The sequence below is a fragment of the Suncus etruscus genome, chromosome 15 (genome assembly GCF_024139225.1).
Source record: "Suncus etruscus isolate mSunEtr1 chromosome 15, mSunEtr1.pri.cur, whole genome shotgun sequence".
Lineage (NCBI taxonomy): Eukaryota > Metazoa > Chordata > Mammalia > Eulipotyphla > Soricidae > Suncus > Suncus etruscus.
The window spans coordinates 38,876,619-38,885,155 of record NC_064862.1 but is presented as its reverse complement, the minus strand read 5'-3'; the positions used below and the strand labels follow the sequence as shown (position 1 = coordinate 38,885,155).

Genomic DNA, 8,537 nt, shown 5'->3' with positions numbered 1-8,537 from the left:
GTAAATATGAAATAGGTTATTTGCTGTTGTACTACACATTTTGTGACTTTGCTTGTCCATAACTTTTTAAACTGTAGATGGCTTGCTATCACTGCACAGGTTAAACCATGTCTGTCTGAGACAGCTATTCTTTGAAAATGATTTGTTAACCAGACATGATACCTGATCAAATTGACAAATCACAGGATAAACAATGAACTGATCTTTGATATATTTGTTTTCCCCCTTCAGATTTTTTTGTGTCAGGAATAGAGAACTAAGAGTAAGGCACATGAAAGTGGAATCAAAAGCAAGGGAATATCTAAAGCCAAACGGAGTCAAATAAATACTAAAGATGACATTATAAGGAAGTTGAAAAGATATGTCCTGCTTGCTAATAGACATCAGAGAGGTCATGACTCCTCTCATTCTTTCCTGAGACCCAATTCCTCTGTTCTTTTTTGTCCCCCAATTCACAATACAGACTAGGCAAAGGTCCTGTGTTGAGGTGTATATGGGGTGCATTTGCTGTACCTCCTCTCTATACAGTCAGTGTAACCAATTCCTCTGTTGAAGCACTCAGCTTTTGCATACCTTCAGACCCTTAGCTCCTTTACCCTCACAATCAACCATTGGCTCCTTGCCCAAGCTCTGCATGCACTTGACCTAGAGCACCTGATCCTCTCCTTGTTCCTCACACACTCCCTTGATATCTGTGCCATTAGAATTTGGGTCCTTTTATTTTTTTTCCTTCAGGTACTGTTAAAAAAAAAACAAAAACCCTCCCAAAGCAGAAGTGACTGTCAGAAATTAGTAGTCACAATACTAATTAATTATTATGCTTTGTGTTTGTTTTCTTTTCTTTTTCTTTCTTTCTTTCTTTCTTTCTTTCTTTCTTTCTTTCTTTCTTTCTTTCTTTCTTTCTTTCTTTCTTTCTTTCTTTCTTCTTTCTTTCTTTCTTTCTTTCTTTCTTTCTTTCTTTCTTTCTTTCTTTCTTTCTTTCTTTCTTTCTTTCTTTCTTTCTTTCTTTCTTTCTTTCTTTCTTTCTTTCTTTCTTTCTTTCTTTCTTTCTTTCTTTCTTTCTTTCTCTCTTTTTTTTTTTTTGCTTTATTTTGGACCAAACTAACTGTAGAATTATGCTTAGGGTTTTATGCTTAGCCTGGACCGTCCTAAATTTTATTATCCAAATTATGGTCTTTTGATAAAAGAAGCACTATCCAGTGGTCCTCAAACTATGGCCCGCGGGCCACATATTGTATTTGTATCTATTTTGTTTCTTCATTGCAAAATAAGATATATGCAGTGTGCATAAGAATTTGTTCATAAGTTTTGTTTTTACTATAGTCAGACCCTCCAATGGTCTGAAGGACAGTGAACTGGCCCCCTGTTTAAAAAGTTTGAGGATCCCTGAAGGCGTAGAGGAATCAATGGGATGCTCAACCTTTCAAACTCAAAGCAATCTCGGAAAATCTAGTCTTATTCGCTTTAATTATTGTTTATTACCTAGACAACTATTACTTCTTTTCTTTCTTTTTTTTTGGGAGATAATACCTGTTGTTGCTGGGTTGAGATAATACCTGCCAATACTAGGAGACCACACCTGGTGCCAACAACTGAACCTAGGTTTTGAACTACATGCAAGATGAGGCTCCCTTCCCCTATCACATTTGTTTTGTCTGTATTTATTCTCCACATTTATCCACTGTTTTGTGACCCAGCAAACTGACATTATTAATTGCCTATAACTTCTGCTAGAAGTCTAGGAGGGGAGAAAATATTTATGTGATTCCCTGTTTTATAGTATTACCAGGTTAGTTATAAACCTCTGCTGAATTTCTTTCAGGTGATTCTTTCAATTCCTTTCAATCAATTTCTTTCAGGTGATCCTTTTCAAAAGACTCTCTCCTTGAATAAGAAGATGCCACCATCCCAAGCCTTTCTTCTTTTGGGGGGAGGGGGCACATCCAACTGCACTTAGGGGTTCCTCCTGTTTCTGCTCAGAAATCATTCCTGGCAGGCTCAGGGATGTCAGGAATCGAACCTGGGTCTGTACTGGGTCAGCTGCACGCAAGGCAAATGCCCTACTGCTGTGCTATTTCATCGGCCCCACGTTCTTTTCAGCAAAAATGTAACACTAGTGGTCCTGTTGTAAAGTCCTGCATTTTTATCTTTCTGCTCAGCTTAAAATCATCCCTCCATTCTGCATAGTTCCTTTATGAATCTCACATTAAATTCAGTAAGTTGAGTATGTTATTTGTTCTTTGATAAATAGTACAAAGTTGAAGATTCTTTTACCTCTATGGCATTTTCTAGAATGAATAGCAGAGAGTCTGTATATAAAGATTCTGATTTGAAAGAAACAGCCAAGAAGAGGAAGAAGAAGGTATCATATGGTTATTCATTACCTGTCACTTTCAAAGCTCGCTGTGAGGATGGCATGTCAAGGAATGGACAAGAAATGCATTCCCAGAGATCCCATTGTAGATTTCAGGCCAAGAGTGAAGAGTATAACAGACTTCAGCTGTCACTAAAGCCTGCATGAAAAACACTATTCTTTTATGAAGAGCATTGAATGCAGACCGACAAGGATTAAGAGAAACTCTAAGACCTCTTCCTCCTGAGACTATTTAGAAAAGAAAAGACAAGCATCTGTATGGACAGGCAACAGTGCAGGAGCTGCACTGAGGATTCTTTGATCTATATATAAATATGTATTTTAGAAGTTTGAAGCAAAATATTAATAGAAAATGTTAAATGTCATGTACAGCATTTTCCCCCCAATTATATGTGACACATAGAGTGAGCCTGGGAATGCAACGGGATATTTAGATTTCAATAGAGGCTTTTTATGTGTTTAGAAAAGATGAGAGCAAGAAAGAGTAAGACTATCTCACAATCAGTTTTCTAACGTCAAGGAAACTGATCGTTTCACTTTGCTTCCATATTGGAATTGAAAAAAGCTAGACGAATGTTGACGAAATGACTAGGAAGCAGATTGACTAAGACGATGCTTGTGCCCTGACACTATTTCTCTTCACTAAGCTATTTAAAAATCACATGGATTTGTCTACCCTGCCTGAATATATGACTCTTGGATTTTTCTATTTAAATGACTGAGTGCAGTTTCATATAGAGCATATATTCAGAAGTTACAGATTAAATGCAAAATAATCAGCAAGGTCATTTACTCCTAAAGTTTCATGAAATTTGTGAGAGAATAAAAAGAAATACATCTAGCTAAGTAAAGGAAAAGTTATAGTCTTCAGCAACTTTGGCAAAATGCAGCACACTTGAGTCTCACAGATGTCAAAGTGACTGCGGTATTATATTAATTCCTCAAGAGAACAAGAACTGCCAGCCCTCTTAAGCCTGTACCTTTTTGGCAAGATAGCTATTAGATGCTCTTTATAATATCTTTTAAAATGATCTTCAAGTAACCAATAATTTCTAAATTCACTACTAATTGTTTCTTATATACCGAGATTGCAAACTTATTTATGTTTTAGTTCAAAGTTTTGAAATATAATAATTATTGGAATGAGCTTTGAATTTAACAGTACTAAAATTCAATTTACTGTAAGGGATAAAGTTCAGAGATCTGTTGCAAATGTCATTTTAGGTAAAACTTGTAAACTCAACAGCCAAAACATTTTCCTGAAACATTGACTCATAGTTGAAATAGACAATAGTATATTACTTAGCTATAAGAAAAGATGAAAATGTAAAATTTTTATACATAGAACTAGAGGACAGTATGCTGAGTGAAATCAGTTTAAAGAAGAGGGAAAATATAAATCATATTTCTAATACTGTAATTACAAAGAAATTTAGTAAGGGAACAACAAATAAACAAAGGAAACAGAATTGTTCTATCCAGCTGAGATTCCTGGGACAGTGGTGGAGGTGCGGGTTGGAGAGAAGGGGACCATGGAACTGTGGTTGTGAGTGTAGTGATGGAATGTTTTATGCATAAAACTTCTTGTTTGAGAGGGCTTGAGGTCACACCTGGCATTGCTCAGGGCTTAATCCTAGCTCTGCAGCCAAAAATTAGAAAGACATTAATGAGGGTAGAGCTGGGGGGGGGGGGGGAATTACAGAGTACTATCAATAAACTTGTTTTTGATTACCTAGTTCTGAACTAATTTTAGCACCTTGTCATATAGCACTCATTCATCAAACTCTTATTAAACATGTTATAGACCATTTTAAACTAGCACAAAATAGTCAATATCTTAATGTTAAATAATTTTATAACTTGGTCAGCACTATAGAAATCAATCACAAGGCATTATCACAGATATTTGTTCTTTAAAAAAAGGTAAAAAAATATAAAAGCAAATAAGTGCTAAAACTGATTATAATAAGTAGAGAACTGATTGCAATAAGGAAATTAAAAAATTCATTCAAATAGCTCACTTAAATTGAAGCAATATTTTTGTTTTGTTTTGTTTTTGAGTTACAGTCAGCTGTGTTCGGGGCTTACCTCTGGCACTGCACTCAAGGGCCACTCCTGTTAGAGTGGGCAGATTAAACCTGGGACAGTTTTGTGCAAAGCAAGTGCCATGACCACTTTAGAAACACTCCGGCCTCTTGAAAACATTCTTAAAACTCTACTTTTTCTTACAACAGTTATAGGAGTTATTCTATACTAGACATAAAGTTTTTAGGTTAATAAGGTTATATTAAACTTTGTACCTTTTTCTTTTAATTTTAAATGTTTCATTGGCACCATGATTTACAAATGTGTTTGTAATAGTTTCAAGTATAGATGTTTCAACTACAGTCTTATCACCAATGTCCCCAGAATCTCTCTCTCTCTCTTTTTTTGTTTTTTGTTTTTGTTTGTTTTTTGGGCCACACCCATTCAATGCTCAGGGATTACTCCTGGCTAAGCACTCAGAAATCGCCCCTGGCTTGGGGGGACCATATGGGACGCCAGGGAATCTAACTGCAGTCCGTTCCTTGGTTAGCACTTGCAAGGCAGACACCTTACATCTAGCGCCACCTTGCCGGCCCCAGTCTCCAGAATCTCTTTATCCCTTTATTCATACATACATATACCCTCAGTATACATACAGACATATGCATACATACCACACATCGATACCACTGGTATGCTAATGTTCTTTAATGTTATTGCCCCTATCTATCTGTTTTTACTCACCTACCCAATTTCCTTCCTTCCCTATCTTTCTCATTTCTCCACTCTAGGGTCAAGAGTAATCTTATTATTTTATTTTTGATATCTTACATTGTATTTTATGGTTATTCAAAATGATAGATAACTGAGGTCATCCATGATTTTTCTTTCGTCTTCTAGTTTCATACAAACTGTAGGAAATTGCATGAATTTATTATTAATTGAAGCTACATAATATTCTGTTGTGTATATAAATCACACCTTCTTTATCTAGTCATGTATTATTTGACACTTGGCTTACTCTCATATTCCAGTTACCATATTAAGTGCAGCACTGGAAAACAGTAAGTTTATTTCTCAAAAAATGTAAGAATGAAACTACAATCTGAACCTGAAATATCAGTTCTTGGTATCTTCCCCCAAGACATAAAAATGTTCATTCAAAATGATGCAATTGATTTTTATGGTGGATGCCAAAATATTCTGCAAAATATAAAGTTAGAGTCAAACATAAGTTTAAGAGTCTATTTGGTGGTGCCCAAAAGGAGACACTAGCTATGTGACCCCCACTATTAAGGACTGAGGCAGAAATGCAAGTTTGTTTGGCAGTGCATAGAATATCAGATGACACAGAATTTAGACTTAAAATATTATAAGGGACAGGTATGACATTCCTAAATAATCAAAGGATATGTACAACAGTAAAAAAAATCACAATCCGAACATACACACCCAATGATGGGCCAGCAAAAATTGAAGATAGAAATCAATAGCAACACAAAAGTGTGGGAGACTTCAACACCACTTTGCCAACCCTTGATAGGTCAAGCAGGCTAATACCTAACAAGAATATAATGGATCTGATGAAAAAATGGAAGAGAATGGCTTAGTAACTATATATATATATATATATATATACACACACACATATATATAGATTTGTCATAAGAAATATGTTTATATATAAAGATTACACATACATGTAAGAAAGAAAGAAGAAGAAAAAGAAGAAAGAAATCAAATGAACAATCTTCTCAGGTCATAGTGCACTGAACTTAGAAGTGAATTACAGACATAGAGGAAAAACTTTAACACCTGGAAAGTACACACTTCACTACTGAAAAACCAGTGGGCCAGAGATGAAATGAAAGAGGAAATAAAAAATTTCTGGAAACAAATGAAAACTAAGACACAAACTATGAAAATTGGTGGGACAAAGCAAAAGCTATACTAAGAGAAAAATTTATAGCTTAGCAAGCAATCATCAGGAAGGAAGAATATACCTACATAAATAACATATGGAAGGAAATAATAAACCTTAGAGGAGAAATCAATAAATTTAAAATGCAAAAAAAATCCAAAAGAGCAATAAAAACAAGATTTTTTTTATTTAATAAACAAAATGATAAATGAATAGAAAAAACTCATAAAGAGGAGAGAGAAAGTTAATAAACTGAATTAGTAATGAAAAGAGGAAAATTACTACAGTATTACAGATATTCAAAGAGTAATTAGAGACTACTTTTAAAAACTCTATGCCACAAACCATGAGAACCTGGAAGAAATGGTTAAATTCTTGGACTCTTATTCAACTAAGATGATCAAGTATATCTCAACAGACCCATAATTATTGAGGAAATTAAAATGGTAATAAAAATTATTCTCAAAGATAAAACCTTGTGCCTGGAAAGATTAACTAATTCTTTCAAACCTTTCAAGAGGACCAATTATCAATACTTTTCAGGATATGTCAAGAAATTGAAGAAACATAAACTCTCCCAAATAGTTTTTAGAATGCTAAAATCAGCTTGATACCAAAAGTAGACAGAGATGACAATTGGAGTCAATTTAAAAAAAGAGGTGAAGAACCAATACAAAGAAAACTACAACACTACAAAACACTGATTCAGAAATAAAAGAGGACATAAGTAAATAAATTCATATACCCTGCTCATCGATGGGGAAGATTAACATCATTAAAATGGCACTACTTCTTAACATTGTACAAATTTAATGCAATTCCTTTAATAGTTACTCATTACACTCTTCAAAGAATTGGTTGAAACACTCTTGAAATTCATTTGGAGCAATACACATCCACTATTAGCTAAAGCAAACCTTAGGAAAGACAAGATGGGAGGCATCACATTCCCCAACTTTAAATTTTATTACAAAGCAATAGTCATCAAAATAGCATGGTATTGGAATAAAGACTGACCCTCAGATTAATGGACAGATCTAGGTATTCAGAAAATGATTTCCAGACATGCAACCAATTAATTTTTGATAAAGGGTCAAAAATGCAAAATGGAGCAAGAAAAGTCTCTTAAACAAGTGGGTTTGAGAAAGCTGGTCAGTCACATGCAAAAAAGTGATTTCAGACCTCCATCTAACAGCATGCAGAAAGGTGAAATAAAATGGGTTAAATACATTTATGTCAGATCTGAAATTATAAGGTATATAGAAGAAAACATAGGCAAAACACTCCATGAAACTGAGATTAAAGTCATCTTCAGGGAGGAAACTCCACTGTCCAAGCAAATGGAAGCAGAGTTAAACATATGAAAGTACATGTCCACAATATTTACATTTACACAATAACCATCAGATAAGTGGCTAATATCTAAGATACTTAGAGAACTTATTTAAAAAATTCAACCCTTTAAAATAAAAATATCCAGAAGTGCTGAGACAGTCCCATACACCATGTTTCTAACCCCCTACGTGGGGCAGGTGGGTCTGATGAAGCAGAGGGAAAGGTGGAGAAATTCAGGGTAAGAATTCAAAAAGAGATTAATCAGAGTCAGTCTACTTTTTGTCTCATGGCCTCTCTCTGCCTTGTGCTCCCTCTGAGCCAGTCAAAAGCCAGAACTGCTCTCTTTTTATTCAAACCAATTCCTTATAGCTTGAGGGGGAAGGCTGAGTGAAACAAAAGTATTCTGGGGTGAACTTTTACATATCAAAGGAAGAGGTTACTGGGAACAGGAAATTGGGGGAACATCTTTGTTTAGGTCATTAGCTAGGTTCACCTTACATAATTTCATCAAAAATGGGGAGAAGAAATGAACAGACATTTCCTCAAAGAAGAAAAACAGATGGCTAAAAACCAGATGAAAAAATGCTCCACATCACTAATCAACAGGGAGATGCAAATCAAAACAACAATGAGGTATCATCTCATGTTCATTGCAGCTCTATTAACAATATTCAGAATTTGAAACAACCCAGGTACCTGACAATTAATGAGTGGCTAAAGAAACAGTGGTACATCTATACAATGGAATAAATTTTAGGAAAAATTAAGTCATGAAATTTTCCTATACATGAATGGACATGGAAACAATTATGGTGAGTGAAATAAGTCAGAAGGAAAGAGATCAACACAAAAAAGTCTCACTTATCTATGGGATTTAAGAAA

At 34.8% G+C, this 8,537-nt stretch overlaps 1 pseudogene; it reads right to left on the bottom strand.

Annotated features, from left to right (window-relative positions):
* Positions 1-438: 438 nt before the first annotated feature.
* On the bottom strand, positions 439-557 carry LOC126031420 (uncharacterized; annotated as a pseudogene).
* Positions 558-8,537: the final 7,980 nt, after the last annotated feature.